Genomic DNA, 11,091 nt, shown 5'->3' on the forward strand with positions numbered 1-11,091 from the left:
AAGCGGCAGTGGAGCAAGACCTGATTGCACCATTGCCAGGCTGAGAGATCAAGCTCAGAGTCAGCCTCTATGCGGACTACGCGGTCATCTTCGCAAACCCGGACCGGCATGAAATAGACCCTATCATGGAGATCCTAAATGAGTTCGGAAAAGCCATTGGCCTACATGTCAACCCAGCGAAATCAACAGCAACACCGGTCAGATGCGAGAATTTTGATCTCGCTGAGATCCTCGGTAGTTTTGGAGGCTCCATTACCTCCTTCCCTATAAAATACTTAGGCCTCCCCATGATGACCATGCGGCTTAGATTAGTGCACCTGCAGTTCCTCATCGATAGAATTAGAGCTAGGTTAGCAGGATGGAAAGGTTGGCTGCTCCCTTTTGCCAGTAGAAGAGTGCAGGTCCGGAGCGTCCTCAGCGCGATGCACACCTTTGCCCTCTTAGTGCTGCGAGTGCCACCAAAGCTTCTCAAGGAGATTGACAAGTGCAGGAGGAGATTCCTTTGGAAGCAGGAGGAGGCAATAACAGGGGCGAGCTGCAAGGTAAACTGGCCAACGGTGTGTACTCCAACTAAGAGGGGTGGGCTCGGGATCCTGGACCTTCAAAGTTTCAGCCGAGCCCTTCGGCTTCGTTGGCTATGGATTGCATGGAATGACCTGGATAGATCATGGGTTGGCACACCACCGCCATGCGACAAGGATGACAGAGAATTATTTGCCGTAGCAACAACGGTGACTGTTGGCGATGGCAAAACAGTGATCTTCTGGCAATCAACCTGGCTGGGACCAGGAACCCTTGCTCAGAGGTACCAAACCTGTTCCACCACTCCCGGCGCAAAAACAGGACTGTCTATGAAGCGTTTCACAACCACGCTTGGATTAGCGACCTTGAGCATGGTGATGTCAACCAGCTACTGCCAAATTTCCTGCAGTTGCACCGAAGAATTCGAGAGGCAAACATCACACTCAATGGAGAGGAAAGGGACCAAATTCGGTGGAACCTAGAGGCGAAAGGACGATACACAGCAAACTCTGCTTACAAAATGCAGTTCCAAGGCCGACACTTTGTCAGATTTCGATGACATCATATGGAAAACTTGGGCTCCAGGGAAGATAAAGATGTTTTTTTGGCTGCTACTACAGGACCGAGTCTGGTCCAACGACAGGCTCCAGCGTCGGGGATGGCCGAACGGCTATTTCTACCAGCTCTGCCACAGAAATCTTGAAACAAGCAAGCACATATTGTGGGAATGCCCCAAGGCATGGAGCGTGTGGCAACAGGTGGCATCATGGCGCGGGTTCTCCACCTTCACGCCGAAGGATGAGTGGCACCAGAAGCGGCTGATGTTGATCATCAGAGAAATCATCAACAAGGCAGCGCCAAAGGAAAGGAAAGGAGCAAAAACCATACTGCTGGCAGCATGCTGGGAGATCTGGGAAGAATGGAATAGATGCACTTTCCAAAACAAGGCAGCCTCCACCTATGGCATTGTGAGGGATTTAAGAAACTCGATGGAGTTATGGAGACTCGCTGGAGCAAACTGTATTGCGAGCCCCTTCGGGGAACCACCATGAGATTTTTGGCTTCTAGATGCCTTTTTATGTTCTTCTCCTTTTCATCCTTGGTCCTGACTGAAAGATCGTGGATGTCGCCTAGAGGGGGGGTGAATAGGCGCTTTAAAATAATTACGGTTTAGGCTTGAACAAATGCGGAATAAACCTAGTGGTTAATTTGTCAAGCACAAAACCTACAACAACTAGGCTCACCTATGTGCACCAAAAACTTATGCTAAGCAAGATAAACTACTAGGTGATAGCAAGATATATGATAAGAAACAATATGGCTATCACAAAGTAAAGTGCATAAGTAAAGAGCTCGGGTAAGAGATAACCGAGGCACGCGGAGACGATGATGTATCCCCAAGTTCACACCCTTGCGGATGCTAATCTCCGTTTGGAGCGGTGTGGAGGCACAATGCTCCCCAAGAAGCCACTAGGGCCACCGTAATCTCCTCACGCCCTCGCACAATGCAAGATGCCGTGATTCCACTAAGGGACCCTTGAGGACAGTCACCGAACCCGTACAAATGGCAACCCTTGGGGGCGGTCACCGAACCCGTACACTTTGGCAACCCTTGGGGGCGGTCACCGGTACCCGTCAAATTGCTCGGGGTGATCTCCACAACCTAATTGGAGACCCTGACGCTTGCCTGGAGCTTTACACCACAATGATTAAGCTCCGAACAACACCAACCGTCTAGGGCGCCAAGGCACCCAAGAGGAACAAGCTCTAGGGTGCCCAAACACCCAAGAGTAATAAGCTTCTCAAACTTCACTTCCACGTATCACCGTGGAGAACTCAAACCGATGCACCAAATGCAATGGCAAGGGCACACGGAGTGCCCAAGTCCTTCTCTCTCAAATCCCACCGAAGCAACTAATGCTAGGGAGGAAAATGAGAGGAAGAACAAGAAGGAGAACACCAAGAACTCCAAGATCTAGATCCAAGGGGTTCCCCTCACAAAGAGGAGAAAGTGATTGGTGGAAACGTGGATCTAGATCTCCTCTCTCTTTTCCCTCAAGAACTAGCAAGAATCATTGGAGGGATTGAGAGTTAGCTAGCTCGAAGAAGGTCAACAATGGGGGAAGAACATGAGCTAAAAGGATTAGGTTCATTGGGGAAGAAGACCCCCTTTTATAGGTGGGGAAAAATCCAACCGTTATGCTCACAACCCGCACAAAGCGGTACTACCGCTCCAAGGAGCGGTACTACCGCTAGGGCGGAAGTACCCCTTTGAAAAACAATAGCGAGGAGGCAAAAGGCCAGAAGAACCGCCGTAGCGGTACTACCGCTCGTCCTCACGGTACTACCGCTCGACCTCACGGTACTACCGCAAATGGTAGCAGTACTACTGCTTGCGAGCGGTACTAAAAAAATACATCCGGGCCTACCACCGCAAGACTTGGGACGAGTTTTTGGTCCGGAGCGGTACTACCGCTGTAGGAGCCGCGGTAGTACTGCTCTGGAGCGGTAGTAAAAAATTACATCCGCTCCAATTCGCGGTAGTACCGCTGCAGCCTTTTCAGAACACCAAAACTGCCACAACTTTTGCAAACGGACTCTGAATTCGATGAAACCAAGTTTGTTGGAAAGCTAGCGACAAGGGCTAACACAATCTTGAAAGAAATATCAATAAGAAGCAAATGAGAAAAGGCCCATAAGAAAATGGTGAGAACCCTTCCTCGGAAAAGACCGGTAAAACCTCCAACACCGAAAACATCATAGAAGATGCATGCGAACTCTGTTTTCGATGAACTCAAGCTTGTCATCAAGATGACCATAAGCTCTAAGACTCACAAAGAGAACCAAACAAGAACCAAGAAATATGATGCAAGGATGCAATGTTTTGAGCTCTCTACTAACGATACGATCAAGCTACCAACTTGAGAGCCCCCCTTGATAGTACGGAAAACGATCCTATAACCCGGTCTCCAAACTACCACCATGAGACCGGTAAAATAGAAAACCTATCAAGGGCAAACCTTCGCCTTGCACATGGTCCACTTGAGCTAGATGATGACGATCTTGACTCCCTCAAGTGGGACCACCTTTCTTGATTGTGTTGGCTCGATGAAGACTAGATGATTGCCCCCCCATAGTCCACTATGGGTGAGCCACTCTTCGGCACATCTTCACAAGTCCATTGTCACCACAATGGACGGCAAGCTTCAAGCACTTGATCTCTTCGCGATGATCCACTTGAACTTGCACACGGCAATCTTGATGACGATCACCACTTGATGTCACCCTCTCCATGGGTTGAGTGATATCTTCCTCTTGACACAAGCCCATGAACACGTACCTAACCCCACGTAGAACTCTCACATAAACCATGGGTTAGTTCACAAAGTGCAATGGACAATGCTTACCATACCATGGGATCACTTGATCCCTCTCGGTACATCTTCTACTCTTTGTGAGTTGATCAACTTGATTCACTCTTGACTTAGTCTTGATCAACCTTGAATCTTTCCAACTCTCTTCGTTTGGATGATGTCTTGAAGGTAAACATGAATGATCACACAATCTTCTTCTTCAAGACATGCTTGCAATAAGCTCAACTCTCAAATGACCAATCTTTGGATAATTCCTTGAATAGCACCTTGGTCGACACAAACTCTCCTTGAAACCAACACATGTACTCCAAGAAAAGCCTATGGACAAAACCTTCAAATATAACTCAAGGAAACCATTAGTCCATAGAGATTGGCATCAATTACCAAAACCAAACATGGGGGCACCGCATGTTCTTTCAATCTCCCCCATTTTGGTAATTGATGACAATCACTTTCACGAGAGTTTATATAAGGAATTATGCATCACCAAGCAACACAACAACCAATAATGCATGTGTATGAGATGCAAATGCTTAGGAAACATAAACCAAAGCTTCTCCACAAAACTCTCTGAAACTTCTCCCCCATTGGCATCGATTGCCAAAATGGGCGAAAAGCTTAGAGGGCCAATATATATTGTGGTCCTCCATAAATTGTGTATTTCTCAACAAGAGAGTGGAATGCAATACACATATCCAACAGTAAATACTTGGAGGAAGACAAACTATATTGAGGCCCAAAGATTTCAAAAGGAAGATATGCCACAAAGACATAATCAAAGAGAGAAACAAGCAATCAAGAAATCAAAAGATACCAATTGAAGCAAGCTATCAAAAGATACCAATTGAACCAACTAGGCCAATGATCCTACGAGCCACATGAATAAAGGATATTATGATAAGAGCGGAGTAGAGTTCTAAAGAAACTAGAGAAGCTCCCCATGATTTGTGCACATCAAGAATTTTTGTATTTGGATACAAAGTGCACAAAATAGGATCATAGCTCCCCCAAAATCAATAGAAACTTACAACAAGTGCAAGTGAGCATATAGGAAACTAAGCCTAGTACATGTAAAAAACACATGGTTGAGCAATAAGTGAAAAAGGCAACTTAAGAATGGGCTCAACCAAAATGATGTGTGTGAGTCAAGGCAATGCACTTGAGAAGACTAATGTACGGATGAGCATTAAGCATCAATAAAGTATTGAAAAAAATGAGGCAACACAGTGCAAGGCCTATCATTCCCACATACAACTAGCAAATGGGTTCACAAGCTAACTAATAAGCATATAAAGAACCTATGCTTGTGACAACCCGCGGTGAAGATAGAAGATGAAAGGCGCATCAAGACGAGGGATGCCAATTAAGATGGCAAAAACCTCGTCAAGATAAGCATGAGGAAAATAATCTTCACCACACAAGAGCGCATCAAGATGCAACGATAGAAGACACGTACTCAAGGCAAAAGCTTTCACGGAGCCACCAAAGAAATAACATAAGAAAGACAAGGTGGACGTGAAAGAAAGGATATCATCTAGATATGCAACTTCTCTCAAGTGTATAAGATTCTAGGTAGACGAAATCATGATGATATATATATTTACAAAGAAGGATGTACACCCGAAATAGTTACAACACGAAGGAACAAGATATCCAAAAGGAAGTCATACATATACCAATAAGATACTTGCTTGAGAGCATAGCACGTGGCTAGATATGGTCTTATTGTGTATAAATAAATTCCAACCACACGAACATCAAAGACATCACAACTAGCAACAAGACATCATTGTTGGGATGCTTTGAGAAAGGAAACAAGTATCACAAGAAAGAATGGATAACATGCCATGATACAACCTACACAAGGTTGATGCAAGAAATGTGTGCATGAAGTATATGAAGATACTTGTTACCGAGATAACATTGGAAGGATATAGTAGATACCAATTGAAGGTACAAAGTAGTTCATTGATCATCCTAGCTTGACTCCAATAAGCACATGGTGACAACACCTTCCTTGTGAGTGAGCCGAGCATCCAATGCATCTCCACTTTGAAAGTGCGTTATCTCGACTAGAGGGGGGGTGAATAGGCGATTTTTATGAAAGTCTTCAAAACATGGAAGTTATGAAGACAAACGATAGAAATAAACCTATTACCCTGCAGCGGAAGGTAGACTACACTAGGCAAGCCATAGTCAAGTATTCAATAGAGTGAAAGCACAATGACTAATAGCAGCAATGTAGTAAGGATCAGGTAGGAAGATATTGTGAAGCCACACAGAACACGCAGTCACTCAGTGAAGACAAAAGATAGTGCGAACATACAATGACTTCACAAGGAGTAACAATAAGTAAAGGGAAGGGAAGATGAAACCAGTGACTCACTGAAGACAATGATTTGTTGGACCAGTTCCAGTTGGTGTGACAATTGTACGTCTGGTTAGGGCGGCTAGGTATTTAAACCTTAGGACACACATTCTCGGACACCCAGTCCTGAACATGCAGCTCAGGACATCCAGTCCTCACCGTATTCCCCTTGAGCTAAGGTCACACAGACCTCGCCCAATCACTCTGGTAAGTCTTCAAGGTAGACTCCCAAACCTTCACAGACTTCGTTCACCGGCAATCCACAATGTATCTTGGATGCTCAGAACGCGACGCCTAACCGGCTGGAGGATGCACAGTCCTCAAGTGTAATAAGTCTTCAGATCACACAGACAAGAAGACTTAAGTGATGCCTAATTCTCTTTGGCTCTGGGTGGTTAGGGCTTTATCCTCGCAAGGAATTCTCTCTCAAAGGCTTCGAGGTGGGTTGCTCTGAAATGACAAAAGCCGTACTCTGAATCTGAGCAGCCAACCGTTTATGGTTGTAGGGGGTGGACTATTTATAGCCACTTGGCAACCCGACCTGATTTGTCCGAAATGACCTTGGGTCACTAAGGAACTGACACGTGTTCCAACGGTCAGATTTCAAACTCACACGGCAACTTTACTTGGGCTACAAGCAAAGCTGACTTGTCCGACTCTGGACAAGATTCGCTCTCATAGTCTTCACTCGAAGACATAGGTTTTGGTTAGGCATCACTTCAGTCATTCTGACTGGTTCTCTTGGACCCCACTTAACAGTACGGTGGTTCCTATGACTCAACAAAGAAGAAAAAGAACTACGAAAGATCTAAGTCTTCGAGCTCCATAGGCTTCATGTGATGTCTTCTCTTGTCATAGTCTTCAATGTGAATATCTTCATATACCACCTTTGACTTCAATGTCTTCATACATTTTTAGGGGTCATCTCTGGTAGGAAAACCGAATCAATGAGGGACTTCTACCTGTGTTATCCTGCAATTCTCACAAACACATTAGTCCCTCAAGTAGGTTTGTCGTCAATACTCCAAAACCAACTAGGGGTGGCATTAGATGCACTTACAATCTCCCCCTTTTTGGTGATTGATGACAAACTAGTTGAAGTTTTCAACGGTGAATATAATCTGTGAAATTGTAAAGGATAAGGAATTGTCTTCATAAGTTGCAAGGGCTCCCCCTGAAGATGTGCATATAAGTAATTTGCTTTTGGAATGCAAATGCACATGGCAGGTTGTACTTGTGGAGATCCACTTCAACTTATGATGACAATCCACTATGCATGTGAAAGTATATGAAGATAATGACATGCATAATGGAAAATGGACGTCTGCAGAATGATCTAAGTGCGGAATTTATCATGGCACATGCGGAATTTATCATCGCAACACAAGGTGGCAGATAAGTAGCAGACGACCATCGAGTTTAAGTGTTACAACTCAAAGAACCAAATGTAGCAAAACGAGAGTTGTAAGCACGAAGCAAAATATAAAGCACCCGCCCATATGGACCCGCTTGAAGACTATCAACCTCATATGCTTCTCCCCCTTTTGTCAGTAAGGACCAAAAAGGTTTGAAGACATAGAGCATCTACTCGTTCCCATGAGGAGTAGGTGAAGCAGCAGGGTCGTTGGTGGTGTTTGGCGGTGCTGAAGAGCTTGGAGCAGAGTCGAAGCGTGCTGAAGGAGGTGGCGGTGAAGTAGCATCGTCTTCATCCTCGATCACTCTGGCATTCAAAGTTGCAGCAGAGGAAGAGAACTCAGAGTCTTCAAGGGATGGAGTTCGTCGCAGCACTGCCCTTCAAGGAGGTGTGGAGTCAAACTTGAATCGCTCAGTGAAGCCATCCTCTTGAAGATCATCTTCAGAACACATCAGCGTTAGCCCTTTCCATGTGCGGCGAGAGGTTTCATGGGCAACAAAAGCATTCTTGGTGGCAAGATTGCGAATGCGATTAACATCCACCAAGAGGCTTTGCATCTGACGCTTCAGCCAGTCATGATGCCTATCCTGTTTCTGATGAAGAGCCACAAGAAGCTCTCGGTCGTTGAGAACACGAGTGCGCTTCTTGGGTCGTGGAGCAGTTGTACTGTCAGTGGCTTCAGTGAGAGCAGGATGCGGTGCACGTGTAGTGCCAGCCAAAGGATACACATGAGTTATGGCTTCCACGCCTTCAACGTTCTGAGTGAAACTTTGATGCTCTGCATTCTGAAGACTGAGAGGTTCCTTGGCAGGCTTAGGATAGATGGCTTCAATAGACATATCCACATCAGGCAAAAAGATCCGATGGTTGCGGGCCGAGGGCTGATATGAGATAGCGGAGTGAAGTTTGATCAGCCGCATCACCCAAGGGGCGTAGAACTTCAAACCAAACAGATCAGAGCCAGATGCAGCAAGTTGGCGAATGAAGAAATCCTGTGTATTGAAGCATTTTCCATGAAGAATGTAGAAGACCAAAGTCTTCATTGCACCTTCCAGCTTGGCATGGGGAGAATGTCCTGTGATTGGCCAGAGAGTTCGCCTTATGATGTGATAAATGGTTATTAGCAGATACTCAAGGTCTTCAACAAAGAACTCCATGGGATAAGCAACATCTTGGGGCAATGGCTTCATCATACTGAGCATCTGACTCATATTAGGTTCAGTCTTCTGAAAGATGCTCTCAATAGCTTCACTATGAAGCTGACAGCCATTCTCGTAGAGATCGCCAGGAGTGGGCAAACCAGTGAGCTCAATGATGTCAAAGGCTTTGGCTTCGTGATGAACGTTTCCTGTCATCCACTCCAGGACCCAAGTCTTCGGATCTCTGTTATACCCGCGGATGTGAAGTGTGGCATAGAATTGGAGCAGCAACTCTTCATTCCAATGCTCTTGGTCAGTGACGAATGACAGCAATCCAACTTCTTTGAAGCAATCCAGAGCTTCTTCCAGACAGGGCAGACCAGCTATAGCTTCAATGTCAAGACGCTTGTGGGGGAAGATGCGACCTTGATTGTATAGAATGCAGGAGTAATAGCTTCGCTGCGGATAGCTCCAGAACCGATCAGATGATATCCTTTCCCTTGAGTAGGGGTTCCTGGAGCTATTGAAGAATGTGTTGTCTGCTCTGAAGCCATTGATATTGAAGGATCCAGGTGCTGATGCAGGACCTGGGAACCTGGGCAATCTTGGGATTGGCTTCTGTACATGAGGCCTGTGCTCAACATGATAGTCGAACTGGGGACCGGCGGCAGGTGCAGGAACAGAAGCAGTGGGATCAGTGGCTTCGCTGACTTCTGATGCTTTTGTTGGGGAGGGCTCCACATTAGCTTCAGCCATGACAGCGTCAGTGGCTTCATTGGTGGTGGTGGTGGCAGCCTCAAGATTTTCAACCTCCACTTGACGAGCTGGAGGGTCGGTCACAATCACGTTCTCCTCGAGAACCGCTTCTTGGTGGGACAGGGGAGTAGCAGCTTGTGGGACTTCTTCATCGGCTGATGCAGCCAGAATGTCTTCAGCAGTTTCATCTTCAGACGTAGAGACTGGAGGCCTAAGTCCTTTGCGAAGCCTGCGCAACGCAGGCGACGCCTGTGTAGTTGGAGTTGGCTGGGCCTCAAAGTCTTCTTCCTCTTGTGGGCGATCAACCCATGAAGCATCCTGAGCGATTGGCGTCAGAGGATGACCAATGCTGATGAGTTTGCTGTTCTCGAGCTGAGGAAGGACTGCACCATCTTCTACATGGTCATGTTGACCAATGTCTTCAGCAGCGATGGGATCAGCTGCTGGAAAGTCTTCAGCTTCATGAGCCTCTGTGAAAGCAGGCTCATGGATTGTCAGTTGGCGTTCAGCGTCAGGACGAACCATGGAAATGGGTTCAACTATCAAAGGCTCTGTGGGAGCAGCCCGATCTTTCTTGGTCTTCATCTTCTTCTTGGAGGGGGCAATAGGAGAGGCTTCAGGATGTTTCCTCTTCCTGGCTTCAGCCTCAGCAGTCCTCGTCTTCTTGAGCTCTGAAGCGGTTGACCGGCTTTTTGGCTTCGAGCCAGTCATTCTAGTTGGGAAGACAATGGGATCTGCTTCCTACCTTGGTGCGTCAGGTTCAGCCGTAGCGGGCTTCTTCATCTTCTTTGCTGCCATCCTGGGGTCGATGCCAGGACGCCCAAGGGCCTTGCGCTTCTCAGCCTCATTGTAGGCCTGCACACATTTGTCAGCCAGAACCTTCATGCGCTCACGAGAACCTTGAGCTTCTGCATGTTTCTTGAGAAAGGCTTCCTTGAGCTCGTGCAGCATAATCTTGAAGTTCTTCACCTATTGCACGTTGAGCTTGGCCATATGCTTCTTGAACTGAGCCTTTTCATAGTCAATCTTTTGCTTCAGTTCAACAATGCGCTGGGTGATAGCTAACTCTGAAGCAATGGCGCCATGGAAGGCGACACTGAGGCCAATGGGTAGTTGCAGATCTTCGAAGCTGATGTTTGGCATGTCAAACCATTCATCAATGAAGTTGTGGATGATTGTTACATCAAAGAGAGGCAGATCATTGAAGATTTTTGCTTCTTCTTTGCTCTTGATGAGTTGCTCAAGAGCGTCATCTGCAAGATCTTCATCACTTGACAGATCAATGGCATCATTGCGCAGAATGGCAGCAGCTGTTAGCTCTTGGCCGGTGTGAGGCAGAGGCATCTTGACCTTCTGGGGCTTGGAGATGCGTGACAAATCTTCAGACTACACACTGTCTTCAGGAGGTGCAGTTGCCAGTGGCTTCGCTCGTGAGAGTTTTGGAGCAGAGGCAGGCTTTGAAGCTTTTGGCTGCTTCTTTGGCTTCAGTGCTGCAGGCGCTTCATCTGATTCAACGAC

This window comes from Triticum urartu, chromosome 7 (assembly GCF_003073215.2).
Source record: "Triticum urartu cultivar G1812 chromosome 7, Tu2.1, whole genome shotgun sequence".
NCBI classification, from domain to species: domain Eukaryota; kingdom Viridiplantae; phylum Streptophyta; class Magnoliopsida; order Poales; family Poaceae; genus Triticum; species Triticum urartu.